Raw genomic sequence first — 13,340 nt, 5'->3', positions numbered from 1 at the left:
AACATTCATAATTTATCCCAAACTATTATTCAACAATGGCACTATTCACTCTTTCATGACCCATCTCCTATATCTTTCTACAATCCAAGTGTCTTAGCCTTCTAATACCTTAAACAACATGGAATGACCATAAAACTCACCTTAGATGATGGATGAATAATCTTAGAGTGGAACTCCTCCTCTTGCACCAAAACCCTATCTCACTTCCCTTGAGATTCCTTGGTGTAGATAAACTTTTATTAGGTTTCACACACTTGATTTCACGGTTTTGATGTAGTTGATCATGGATTTCCTTTGATTTCTTGTAGATGAATATTTGAGAGTGTTCTAGAGTTTTCTTGAAGTGTAGAGAAGTGAAATCAAATGAAATAAAATGAGAGAGAGAGAGAGGTCCCTATATATTAAATTGAAACCTGTCCCGACCAAGATATACGGACCAACATACGGTCCGTACATTTTATACAGGCCGTATTTGTGGCCCTATGTTTGGTCCAGTAGGTGATTCCACTCTTGGCTAATTATACGGCCTAACATACGGCCAGTATAATTTATACGGCTAGTATGTTGGGCCGTATAATGCCCAGCTATTCCGATTTCGTTCTCGTTGACTCGTTTGATCTCCAATCCTTATGGAACCTTCTTGACACTTATTTAGCACCTCAATAACAATCTAAGGGACGTTATCATTCTTCTCTAAGACGTCATTACGCCATCATTAACCCGTCACTCATAATTCTTACCCGACGCACAACATATCCTTTGCCTTCCTTGATAACCTTCTTCCTTTTTGTTAAATGTCTTTGAATCTCGATTAGGGTCATAAAATGCTATTTATTACTTATCGAAACATCGCATACGTCATGCTCTTTGCTAGCCTATTCACTGTACGTTAACGGGGAGTTTTTCAAGGTGTAACATTCTTCCCCTCTTTTGGAACATTCATCCTCGAATGTTAAACACTCGGGAATTTTACGAAAATTTCGCCAGAGTTTCCCCTGTAATAGGGTACTACCATCCTATCACAACAACCCATAATAATATTTCCTCACAGGGCCGCAACATATTAGAATTATAATTTGGCCATACACGACCAAAAGCATAAAAAGAAAGCATACATACCTCATATTGTTAGTGTTTCATCTTAAATCTCTCCTGGGGTTGGAATAAGTGCGGGTACGTGGATTTCATTTTCTCTCCCACTTCCTAAGTCATTTCTTCCTGGTTGTTGTTTCGCCATAAGACTTTGACTGAAGCTACTTCCTTATTTCGATGTCTCCGTACTTGCCTGTCTACAATGGCAATGGGCACTTCTTCAAATGCTAGCTTTTTTGTCACTTGGACATCATCAATCGGAACAATCCTCGTAGGATCTCCAACACACTTGCGAAGCATCGAGACATGAAAGACTGGATGGACTGATTCAAGCTCTGAAGGCAAGTCCAATTCATAGGCTACATGACCCACCTTGCGGGTAATTTTATAGGGCCCAATGTATCTAGGACTTAACTTCCCTTTCTAGCAAAATCTCATCACCCCTTTCATTGGCGACACTTTCAAAAATACCCAATTATCAACCTGAAATTCCAAGTCTTGCCGGCGGTTGTCCGCATAAGATTTTTGGCGACTTTGGGCCGTCAACAATCGATCTCGGATCACCTTGACTTTTTCTACCGCTTGCTGAATCAATTCAGGTCCTATTAGCTGTACTTCTCCTATTTCAAACCATCCGATTGGGGACCTGCACTTCCTTCCATATAAAGCTTCATACAAAGCCATATGAATACTGGAATGGTAGCTATTGTTGTATGCAAACTCAATAAGGGGTAAGTGATCATCCCAACTACCACCGAAATCCAGCACACATGCTCGGAGCATATCTTCCAAGGTCTGAATAGTACGCTCGGCTTGCCCATCAGTTTGCGGATGGAATGTCGTGCTAAGCTTCACCTGGGTACCTAGACCTTCTTAAAAGGACTTCCAGAACTTGACTGTAAACTGTGCTCCTCTATCTGTGATAATGGATAGTGGAATACCATGAAGTCGCACAATTTCTTTGAGATACAACCTTGCATAGTCTTCCGCTGAGTATGTGGTTCTGACTGGAAGAAAATGAGCTGCTTTCGTGAGTCTGTCCACGGTCACCCATATAGAATCATACTTGTCTCGGGAATGAGGTAACCCCACAACACTTCCCATTCCCAAGTAGGGATTTCCATTGCCTGCAATAATCCTCCTGGCTTTTGATGTTCGATTTTCACTTGTTGGAAATTTGGACACTGAGCTACAAATTCTGCTATGTCTCTCTTCATGCCATCCCACCAATATATCAATTTGAGATCGTGATACATCTTGCTTGCACCTGGGTGAATAGAATACCGAGAATAATGGGCTTCCTCTAGAATTCGACGGCGCAATTCTGCGACATTTGGAACACATAGCCTGCCTCCGAGACTTCTCTTTTTCATGAACTTGGTCTCTATAATGGCTCAACTGAGGATCTTCATACTGACGCTCTTTCACTTCTATATTCAAGGATGAAACTGTGGGATCATTATTGCTAATCCCTACACTACCCGAATCAATCACACATACTCCAAGATTAGCTAGTTGGTGGAGCTCATGAATCAGTTCTTTCTTTTCCAGAGGAACTTCACATAAGCTGCCCATTGATCGGCGGCTAAGCGCATCAGCTACTACATTCGCTTTTTCGGGGTGGTAAAATATATTCGCATCGTAATCTTTCAGTAACTCTAACCACCGCCTCTGCGGCAGATTTAACTCTTTCTGTTTGAAAATGTATTGAAGACTCTTATGATCTGTATAAATATCGACATGCACTCCATACAAGTAATGTCTCCATATTTTCAATGCATGAATAACCGCAGCCAATTCGAGATCATGAGTTGGATAGTTTTTTTCATGTTTCCACAGTTGTCTTGCAGCATAAGCAATGACTCTACCGTGCTGCATCAACACACATCCTAACCCAACGCTGGAAGCATCACAGTACACAACATAACCATCTGGCCGTTCTGGAAGTGTTAGGACTGGAGCTGAGGTTAATCTGTCCTTCAACTCTTGGAAGCTGCGCTCACAAGCATCAATCCATTGAAATTTGACTGACTTCTGGGTTAGCTTCGTCAATGGGGCTGAAGTAGAGGAAAATCCCTCTACGAACCATCTATAGTAACCTGCCAATCCCAGAAAACTACGGACCTCCGTAGAGGATATGGGCCTTGGGCAAGTCTTCACAGCTTCAATTTTCTAGGTGTCGACTCGAATGCCATTATCTGAAATAACATGGCCCAGAAATGTTACAGAATTCAGCCAAAACTCGCACATTAAAAAATTTGCATATAATTCTCGGGTTTGAAGAATTCCAAGAACGATACGTAAATGATCTGCATGTTCTGATTCTGTGCGAGAGTATACCAGAATATCATCAATGAATACTATCATGAATAAATCTAAGAGTGGCCTGAATACATTATTCATCAAATTCATGAACAATGCCAGAGCATTAGTCAACCCGAACGACATCACTCGGAACTCATAGTGGCCATATCTTGTTCTGAATGCTGTTTTGGGAATATCTTCTTCTCTAATTCTCACTTGATGATAACCCGGCCTCAAGTCTATTTTAGAAAACCATTTGGCACCCTGTAGCTGATCAAATAAGTCATCAATCCTTGGGAGAGGATATTTGTTCTTTATTGTCACCTTGTTCAATTGCCTATAATCGATGCATATTCATAGGGAACTGTCTTTCTTTCTCACGAACAAGACTGGTGCTCCCCACGGTGATGAACTGGGTCTAATAAACCTCTTTTCAAGCAAATCTGTCAACTGTGCCTTTAACTCTTTCAATTCTGCCGGAGCCATTCGATACGGAGGAATAGAAATAGGCTTGGTGTCCGGTAACACATCAATGGTGAAATCAATCTCTCTTTCTGGAGGAAGACCTGGAAGTTCATCTGGGAATACATCCGGGAATTCATTCACTACCGGAACGGATTGGAAAGTTGGCGACTTTGCTTCGGTATCATGAACTCAGACTAGGTGATAAATATAGCCGTTAGCTATCATCCTTCTTGCCTTAAGGTAGGAAATAAACCTACGTTTTGGAAAGGCCGTATTACCCTTCCATTTAAGCTCGGGCTCTCCTAGAAATTGAAATCGAACCACTTTCATTCGGCAATCAACACTAGCATAACACGATGCCAACCAATCCATACCTATAATCACATAGAAATCTAACATTTCCAACTCAATTAAATCAGCTTTGGTCTAGCAATCACATATCACAATTACACAATTTTTATACACTTGTCTAGCTATCACGGGAACACCAACCGGAGTAGATACCTCAAAAGGTTTGATTGGCTCAGGTTTCACCCCAATGCGACCAGCAACATACGGAGTAATATAAGAAAGAGTAGATCCCGAATCTATCAATGCATATACATCATGGGAAGATATGGACAATGTACCTGAAACCACATCCGGGGAGGACTCGAGATCCTGTCGTCCGGCCAAAGCATACACACGGGGCTGAGTGGAACTTGAAGTAAGTGCTCCCCCTCTGCCTCTACCTCTACCTGCTAAAATCTGAGGAGTCTGCCCTACCGGGCGCACTGAAGATGAACCAGCCACTGATCCTATAGGCTGAACTCCAACTCTACCACTGATCGACGGGCAATCTCGCATCATATGCCTAACCTGACCGCAGGCATAGCAAGCATCCGAACCTTGGCGGCATTGTTCGGAATATAGTCTACCGCACTGGCTGCACCGCAGCACTGGGGGTCTCCTCTGACTATAATCTTCCCTGAACTGAGAATCTGCGGCCCTCAAACTCTGACCCTGTCCTGAACGAAAGGAACGATCAAATCTCCTACCCGTAAATCGTGGAGGTGCACTATTCACCGACTGGCCTGAGTGTCTAGAATATGTCTGCCTTGACCCCCCTCTATAATCACTGCCTGCCCCCATAGATCCAACCCTCTTGCTTTACCTTCAATTGATATCACGGTCACCCCTTTGTGGTTGTTATCGCCCCTCTAAATTCTGGGCATGGGCTTGTATTCGGGAAATATCCATCCCGTCTTGCAACGAAGCCGTCAAACAATCTTTCAATAAATGTGGCCCTAAGCCACTCACAAAGTGATGCACTCTATCTCCCATATCGGCCACCAAAGTCGGGGCATATCTAGCCAATGAATTGAATTGAAGGCTATATTCCCGAGCACTCATATTTCCTTGCTTAAGATTTAGGAATCTGTCCGCTCTAGCTCGGCGGACCTCGGGTGGCAAATAGTGACGGATAAAATCATCTACAAATTCTTGCCACACGGGAGGAGGCGCATTTTCTTTTCTTGATGCTAGCCAATTATTATACCACAATACCGCCACATCTCGGAGTCTATAAGATGCAAACTCCACAGATTCAGTCTCGGAGGCATGGATAATCCTCAATGTTCTCAGCATCTCATCAATAAAACCTTGCGGGTCTTCATCCGGCTTTGACCCGAAAATTTTTGGAGGATTCAGAATCATAAAGTCACGGGCTCTAGTACTAGTTACCCGATCACTTGAACCCATATTATGCCGCTGTGACTGGGCGGCAACCAACTGTGTCAATAGATGAATAGCCTCGGTCACTTGTTGACCCGAAGCAACCGGTGGGGGAACTGGAGCTGAAGCTCCTCCTTGTTCTTCTACTTTGGGCAAGGTGGAGGAAGTGTTAGATGGGGCCTCGTTATATGACTCGCCCTCTTCTACATTTATTGGTGACTCTCTTTCCACTCGTCTTTTAGTCGTAGTCTTGCCATTCTGGGCGGCTGTAGCTTTTCCCTTTTGCGGGATTTCTAAAATCATAACATACTACTAAGAGGGGAAATCTTATAACACAACTCTATCGCACGATCTCTTAAGATGAAAGATGGTCATTTTTCCTAAATGCCCTGTAGCCTCTTGTTTATTAATGTGGCGCACAACACACCATAAACAAGACTCTACTAGACACGGCTCGTAGACACTTCCTAGGACTTAACTGCTCTGTACCACTTTTGTCACGACTCGACTAGGGGCCGTGACGGGTACCTGGGGCTAACCACCGAATACCACTCGTTCTACTACTTATCATGCTCATTAAATGTTCCTTTATCAAATTCATACTCAAATTATAAGAAAATCATCTTTCATTTGGGAACATAAATACTTTTATATACATAAGCCTTTCATCTATCAAAATAATATATATATACATAGTAGCAACCTTTTGAGACCATATAACCCACACTGCGTATCTACGAGCCTCTACTGGAGTGCTAGACATAAGGGCGGGACCGGACCCCGTTGTGCCTAAAATATACATGTACACAAAAGAATAATCATAAGCACCTCCGAAACAATAGAGTGCTCTCAAATCAGCTACTGGCTCCTACGAGTTTGGATCAAGATCACCTCCCTGTCTACCTGTGGGCATGAACACAGCGTCCAAAGAAAACGGACGTCAGTACGAACATTGTACTGAGTATGAGAGGCATAAACAATTATGATACGTCAATGAAATAAAAGAAGCATCAATAAGGAGAAACTGTATATGACTGTCACTTATAAAAGAAATAACACATGTCGGCTTACTTCATAATCATCACCATATCATATATGCATAAATGTATAAGCTGCCCGTCCATATCGGATCGGTGTGATAATCATTAGCCTGTGTCCAGGCCTCCCGCGTCCTAGGTATCATCTCATGCCGCCCACTAGTGGTGTCTGCCCATGTCACCTAGACATGGTGTATACATATAGCTGCCCGCCTTAGCGGTGTCTGCCCGGCTCTATAGGCGCGGTGTAATATCATCATTATGTGCATACTATAGACTTACCATACTATTATCATAATGCATGCATAATAACTCAAGGATAGCTATACTTTATCGAGGTGATATAAGGTCGTGAACCCCCGATTCCATTATGGACATTTATAAGTATTCTGCCTCACCTTGAAGGAAATAATATATAAGGTGAGTGTAAACAATAAATGACATCATTAACGTTATAGGATCGTCATATCATGAACTCTAGAATCTCTATACTTTAACTCATCATCATCATTATTGGGCTCATAACATATATCTTATCTCATATAGCTATTCATGAACATAGGCATCATAGTTTTTCTGGTATGTAAGAAATTCATGAAGAAGAAGGAAAGTCATGCTATAGGATTCATGCAATAGAAATAAAGGACTATCCTCACATACCTTTTATGTTTAACTAATCTATCGCTTGCTTGTTCTCCTTCAATATCCACGTTTCTACCTTCAAGAGAATTCGCATTAACATTAGTTAATCGGCTATAAGAACGTAATCTATCACTTGCTTGTTATCCTTCAATATCCACGTTTCTACCTTCAAGAGAATTCGCATTAACATTAGTTAATCGGCTATAAGAACGTGTTACTATTTCTAGGGAAAATTGGGCAGCATTTCCTTTGTTTCTACTACTTTTCCCATATTCTATATCAACTCCCAAACGTTCATAACAACATTCACAATATCGCAAGCAACAATCATCATTTATCTACATTTACCACAATTCACCATTTCCCTTCAATTTCTCCACAATTATGGTTATAGCTCATTATCGCGTTTTCTCATATATAATACTTATTCCATGGTCTAAATGTCATTTATAACATATTCACAATCGCAACATACCAACATTCATAATTTATCCCAAACTATTATTCAACAATGACACTATTCACTCTTTCATGACCCATCTCCTATATCTTTCTACAATCCAAGTGTCTTAGCCTTCCAATACCTTAAACAACATGGGATGACCATAAAACTCACCTTAGATGATGGATGAACAATCTTAGAGTGGAACTCCTCCTCTTGCACCAAAACCCTATCTCACTTCCCTTGAGATTCCTTGGTGTAGATAAACTTTTATTAGGTTTCACACATTTGATTTCACGGTTTTGATGTAGTTGATCATGGATTTCCTTTGATTTCTTGTAGATGAATATTGGAGAGTGTTCTAGAGTTTTCTTGAAGTGTAGAGAAGTGAAATGAAATGAAATAAAATGAGAGAGAGAGGTCCTTATATTAAATTGAAACCTGTCCCGACCAAGATATACGGACTAACATACGGTCCGTACATTTTATACAGGCCGTATGTGTGGCCGTATGTTTGGTCCAGTAGGTGATGCCCCTCTTGGCTAATTATACGGCCTAACATACAGCCAGTATAATTTATACGGCCAGTATGTTGGGCCGTATAATGCCCAGCTGTTCCGATTTCGTTCTCGTCGACTCGTTTAATCTCCAATCCTTATGGAACCTTCTTGAAACTTGTTTAGCACCTCAATACCAATATAAGGGACGTTATCATTCTTCTCTAAGACGTCATTACGCCATCATTAACTCGTCGCTCATAATTCTTACCCGACGCACAACATATCCTTTGCATTCCTTGATAACCTTCTTCCTTTTCATTAAATGTCTTTGAATCTCGATTAGGGTCATCAAATGCTATTTCTTACTTATCGAAACATCGCATACGTCGTGCTCTTTGCTAGCCTATTCACTGTACATTAACGAGGAGTTTTCCAAGGTGTAACACCTAATTTTTGACCTCCGATAATTTTGCTCAATTACTTGGAGTCCTTGGATTACAAACGGAGTAGAATATACATTTCACAAGTCAAATAAATTTTACAAAATTACCCCGGTGTCATTTACCATTACATTTGGTAAAACACCAGCAAAAGAAAGACCGCATGCCATTTGTACGTTTTTAGCATATTTTCAAGAAAATACAAGAATATTTTTTTATTTTCTTCCACAAAAAAATAGTTAATTACGAGTTATTAGTTTTAAGCATTTAAAATTAGTCATCATTTAGTGTTCTGCTCTGTCAAAATCGAGGGATTTGAATTAATAAAGTTATAAGTAGTTTATTTTGGGTAAATTAAGTGAAAGTAGTTTATTTTGGGTAAATTAAGTGTCAAGATAGAGTTTAATTATGTTTTGGGGAATTTAACTTAGTTTTAATTAAAGTAACTTGAGACAAATGAATTTTTTTTTATTTCACACTTGTGGTATTTACAAGTTTCTTAAAATATCGTATATATACACAACATATATACGCATGTATACACTGATGATATACGTTACGTATATATGGGCACATATTGTTATATCCCGTATTTTTGAACGTCGGATTATTTGTAAGCTGAGGTGGGGCCCACACATCAAGATTTTTTTTTTGGAACATGTGACAAGCTATATGAATCACATATGTAAAGTTAAACACAACTCATGAAGGACCCTTGGACCAAATCAAAGTGGAAGCCCTCCAAACGAATATTTTTAAGAAAACGTTTCCGGGTGACCTGACTTGGAGGGGCAAAAACGGTATTATAAGTTTGGAATTTGGAAACATACCAAGAGATAGAAGTTATAGATAATTGAATTAGCTTTCCCACCATAGGTCGTGGGTTCCTAGGTGACGTTGGTACAAGGAGATATGGATGTTTTAAGGTCGAAAGGTCAGTGGGCTAGGCCCAACTCGGGACCAACCGAATTGGCCCAAAAAAAAATGAAAAGAAAAATATTTAGGCCCAAGTTTGAAGGGAGGCCGGCCAAGCCTTGGCCCAAACCCACAATATGAAATTGTCATGTGATTAGTCATGTGACAATTATATTAAAAAGGGGTCTTTATCCTTTTGAAGCTTCAAGAAAAATTAGATAAGGAGAAGACAAAAGATGAAGAGCAAGAGAAAGGGGCCATTTCGGCCAAGACCATGGAAATTAGGTGCTTTAAATTTTGTTCCAAAAATTATTTTCTTGTAGTATTTCCACTAATTCAAGGGTCCTCTACAATATAGTATAATTGTTTCGGAAGATAAGTCATCCATTTCATTGTTTCCGCACTTTGGCCAAGTGAAGAAGTTGAAGACAAAGGGTAAGATTTAATTCCTTTTTATGTGTTATGACGGTTTGGTTTATGTTGTGGGAAGTAGAAAGGGTTAAAATTCATGAAAATATGGAAGTTGCATGAATATATATATGTATGAATGTAGCCGTGTACATGTGTGGTTGTGTAGTCAAAGATGAGTTAATTTTATGTTGTATTCTAGTTGTGGTTATGGTGAAATTCATATTGGAAATGAAAGTTGATTGAATTTGGTTGAAGTTGGAATTATATGTATTGGCCGAGTGGTATATTGAAATTGGAATGGGAATGAATTAATTTTGTTTAATATGTTAGTTGTGTTGTGGTGATCCTTGCAATGTAAATGAAGGTAAAATGATATAAGTTTGCATTGTAATGGAATGTAGAAGTTTGTGTCATTTTAGTATGATTTTATGACATTATGGAAATGAAGTTGTTAAGGTGCAAATAATGATGATTGTTGATGTAATAGGAAGATGGAAACATGTTAGGAATAAGTATGTTAAAGATTAGAAGTTTTGGATGAATTATGACTTTGGTGGAAAGTTTGTATATTTTGTATATCTTGTGAATATTTTGTGGAAATGATATGAAATGCTTCCAAATTATATTGTGATGATCTAGATTAATGATGAATGTGAAACCATCGAGCTTGGTTTGGAAATTTGAAGTTGAAATGGAAGATATTGCACTATGTTGGAAAGGGAACTAGTTGTGCCATATTGAGTGTTTTATAGTGATTGTTGTTGTTGGTGGTATTGTTGTTGGGTTGTTGTTGATTGTTTTGGCCGAGTTGAATTCTCGGGGATGCTATATGTATAGGGGAGATGCTGCCCAAATTTCTGTAGAAAAGCGTTAACTTTAGATTTAAGCCTAAAGCCTTATGGTTAACATTTGGTAAATGTGACCATTTGCAGATTTTGGGCGAAACGGGAAGTGAACTTGGAAAGGCGTAAAGTGCGTAAAAGGTATGTAAAGCCACCCCGATTCTTCTTTTGGCATGTCCTAGATGTACTAGGATCGGATTCACGCCTCGAAGCATATTCTGCTCATCGGAATCCGCGTCGGAAATTGTCACATTTTCGTTCAATAGAATTGAACCCTTTTAGTATGCTTTAATGAAAAATTATGCAAAATTTCTCCAAATCACTTAGGAAGTTATGGAATGCCCTAGGACCTCTGTAGGTGACCCCATAAGCTTAATACACGTAATTTGAGCCCGCCGCTTTGGTTGTCCCGAGGTGGGCCCGCTATTTCCGATTTTACCCTTATGGTCCTTTGTAACTTGATGTCAAGCAATTTTTAAGGAAACGTCTTATCTACTTTTCCAACTACTAATGATGCTTATTCGGGGTACTATATTGAGTCTCTGTAAAGGTACGATATTTTGTATTGCATTTAGTTCCACTATTCCCGCTTTGCTCTCTTATTGTACTATTGCCTTATTTTTGAACAATATAAAATGAAACGTTTTAACTATCCTTTTAACTACTAAGGAAAATTGTTTTAATGATTCCCTCGAGTCTGGTAAACTATTTTGGAATATGAGAATGACCCCAGAAGGATTATTCTGCCGTAACTCATTATGACATACGACATACACCTACTATGACTCTGTTCGACTTCATTGATTTGATTTGTCATTTCGATATGCCTCATTGAGTCTCTGGAAATCTGTGATATTTTTTTGTTGCATTTAGTCTCTCACTACTCCATTCGTGGATGCCCCAATGTTTCCCACACTGAGCCCGGGCCAGGATATGTTGTCAAGCGTATTCCAATGCATTGTTCGCCGTGCCTCGATGTGAGGGGGCAGGTATATATGTACATGGGTTTTGGAGTATGCTGTGCCATGTACACACATTCTGATATGATATGATCTGATATGGCCATCTGATATGATATGATATGTTATGTTACGGGGTTATCCCCTATTCTGTTCCTTATGTATGGTGGCACCAACGTCGGGGGGTGGCCACGTTCTGTTTCGCCGAGCCCTTGGCAGGGGCCGGACATGATATGGTATATGTTTCTGAACACACTCCTCATGTTTTGAAAATATGCATTTGATACTTCGGATGTCACACTCACTTCTCTGTAAGTTCTGTTTCGGTTATGATCTTGTTCCGTATTGGGACCAGGTACGACATATGTTTCAACAAATACTATTTATACTTTATGATCAGCATTTTGCTAATCTGTACATTTTGTCCATTTTCTGTACCTTTTACTTTGATTATGACTTTGTTTACTACGTTCCGTGCTTTACATACTCAGTACATATTTCGTACTGACCCCCTTTCTTCGGGGGCTGCGTTTTCATGCCACGCAGGTACAGAAGATAGATTTGCTGATCGCCTGCCTAGGACATCTATTCTGCTATATTGGGAGCGCTCTTTTGTTCAGAGCCTGTATATTGGTACAGTCTGCCGCTATATTATATATATGTATGCGATTCAGGGGTATGACGGGGCCCTGTCCCGTCTTATGATTTTGTTATGATCTGTAGAGGTCTGTAGACATACTTGTGTGGGTTCTGAATATGTTTGGGTATGATATGATCTGTGACAACCTCATCGGCTTCCATGTACGGTGTCGGTTCATTTATGGTTATTATTAACGCCAAGCGACTTCTATATTTGAAAATATTCTGTCGTTTGCTAACTTGGGTTATTGGGTACGTTTGAGTGTCCAGCACGGACACTAGTCGCGGCCTACGGAGTTGGGTCGTGACACATATGCAAAATTTGGGCCCTATTTTTAGTTTGGCCGGGTCCAGCCCAAAGGGGACTGACCCGACCCATCCCTTAATTTAATCCCTTTCCCCTTCTTAAGTTCCAAAAAAAAAAAGAACAACAGCAAAACCAAATGAACCCTAAAGTTCCTCTCGCTAATCCCCTACATCGAACGCAGCTGGCCAAAGCCATTTTTGGCTAAAATTCAAGCAAGAGTCTTTTGTCTACAACTTTTGTTTCACCATTTCTAGAAAAGACAATTAATGAAACTTGTCTTCTTCTCTTCAACAAATTGATTCAAACGGTAATTTTCCTCTCCATGAGATTTTTTATTTTTCTTTTGCTATTCAGTACGAATTCAAGCATCTTTACAGCTGTTCACATTTTTGGAATTCAAAATTTCAAACGATTTTTTGGAATAGGGAAGTCCCGCATCGTTTTTTTTTCCACTAAAAATCCTAAGACTGGTCTTCTACAAATAGACCCCTTTCTTTCATTTTGGGACATGGTTTTCACACCTAAAAAATTGGTTTTGAACATAGCCACAACGGGTTTTCATACCCACAATGGGGTTTTTGACAACCCTCAAGAGTTCGAACACTTGGAAGCTCGGCAAAAGCCTTGAGTTT

This window comes from Lycium barbarum, chromosome 1 (genome assembly GCF_019175385.1).
Source record: "Lycium barbarum isolate Lr01 chromosome 1, ASM1917538v2, whole genome shotgun sequence".
Lineage (NCBI taxonomy): Eukaryota > Viridiplantae > Streptophyta > Magnoliopsida > Solanales > Solanaceae > Lycium > Lycium barbarum.
Note: the sequence above shows the minus strand (reverse complement) of the source record.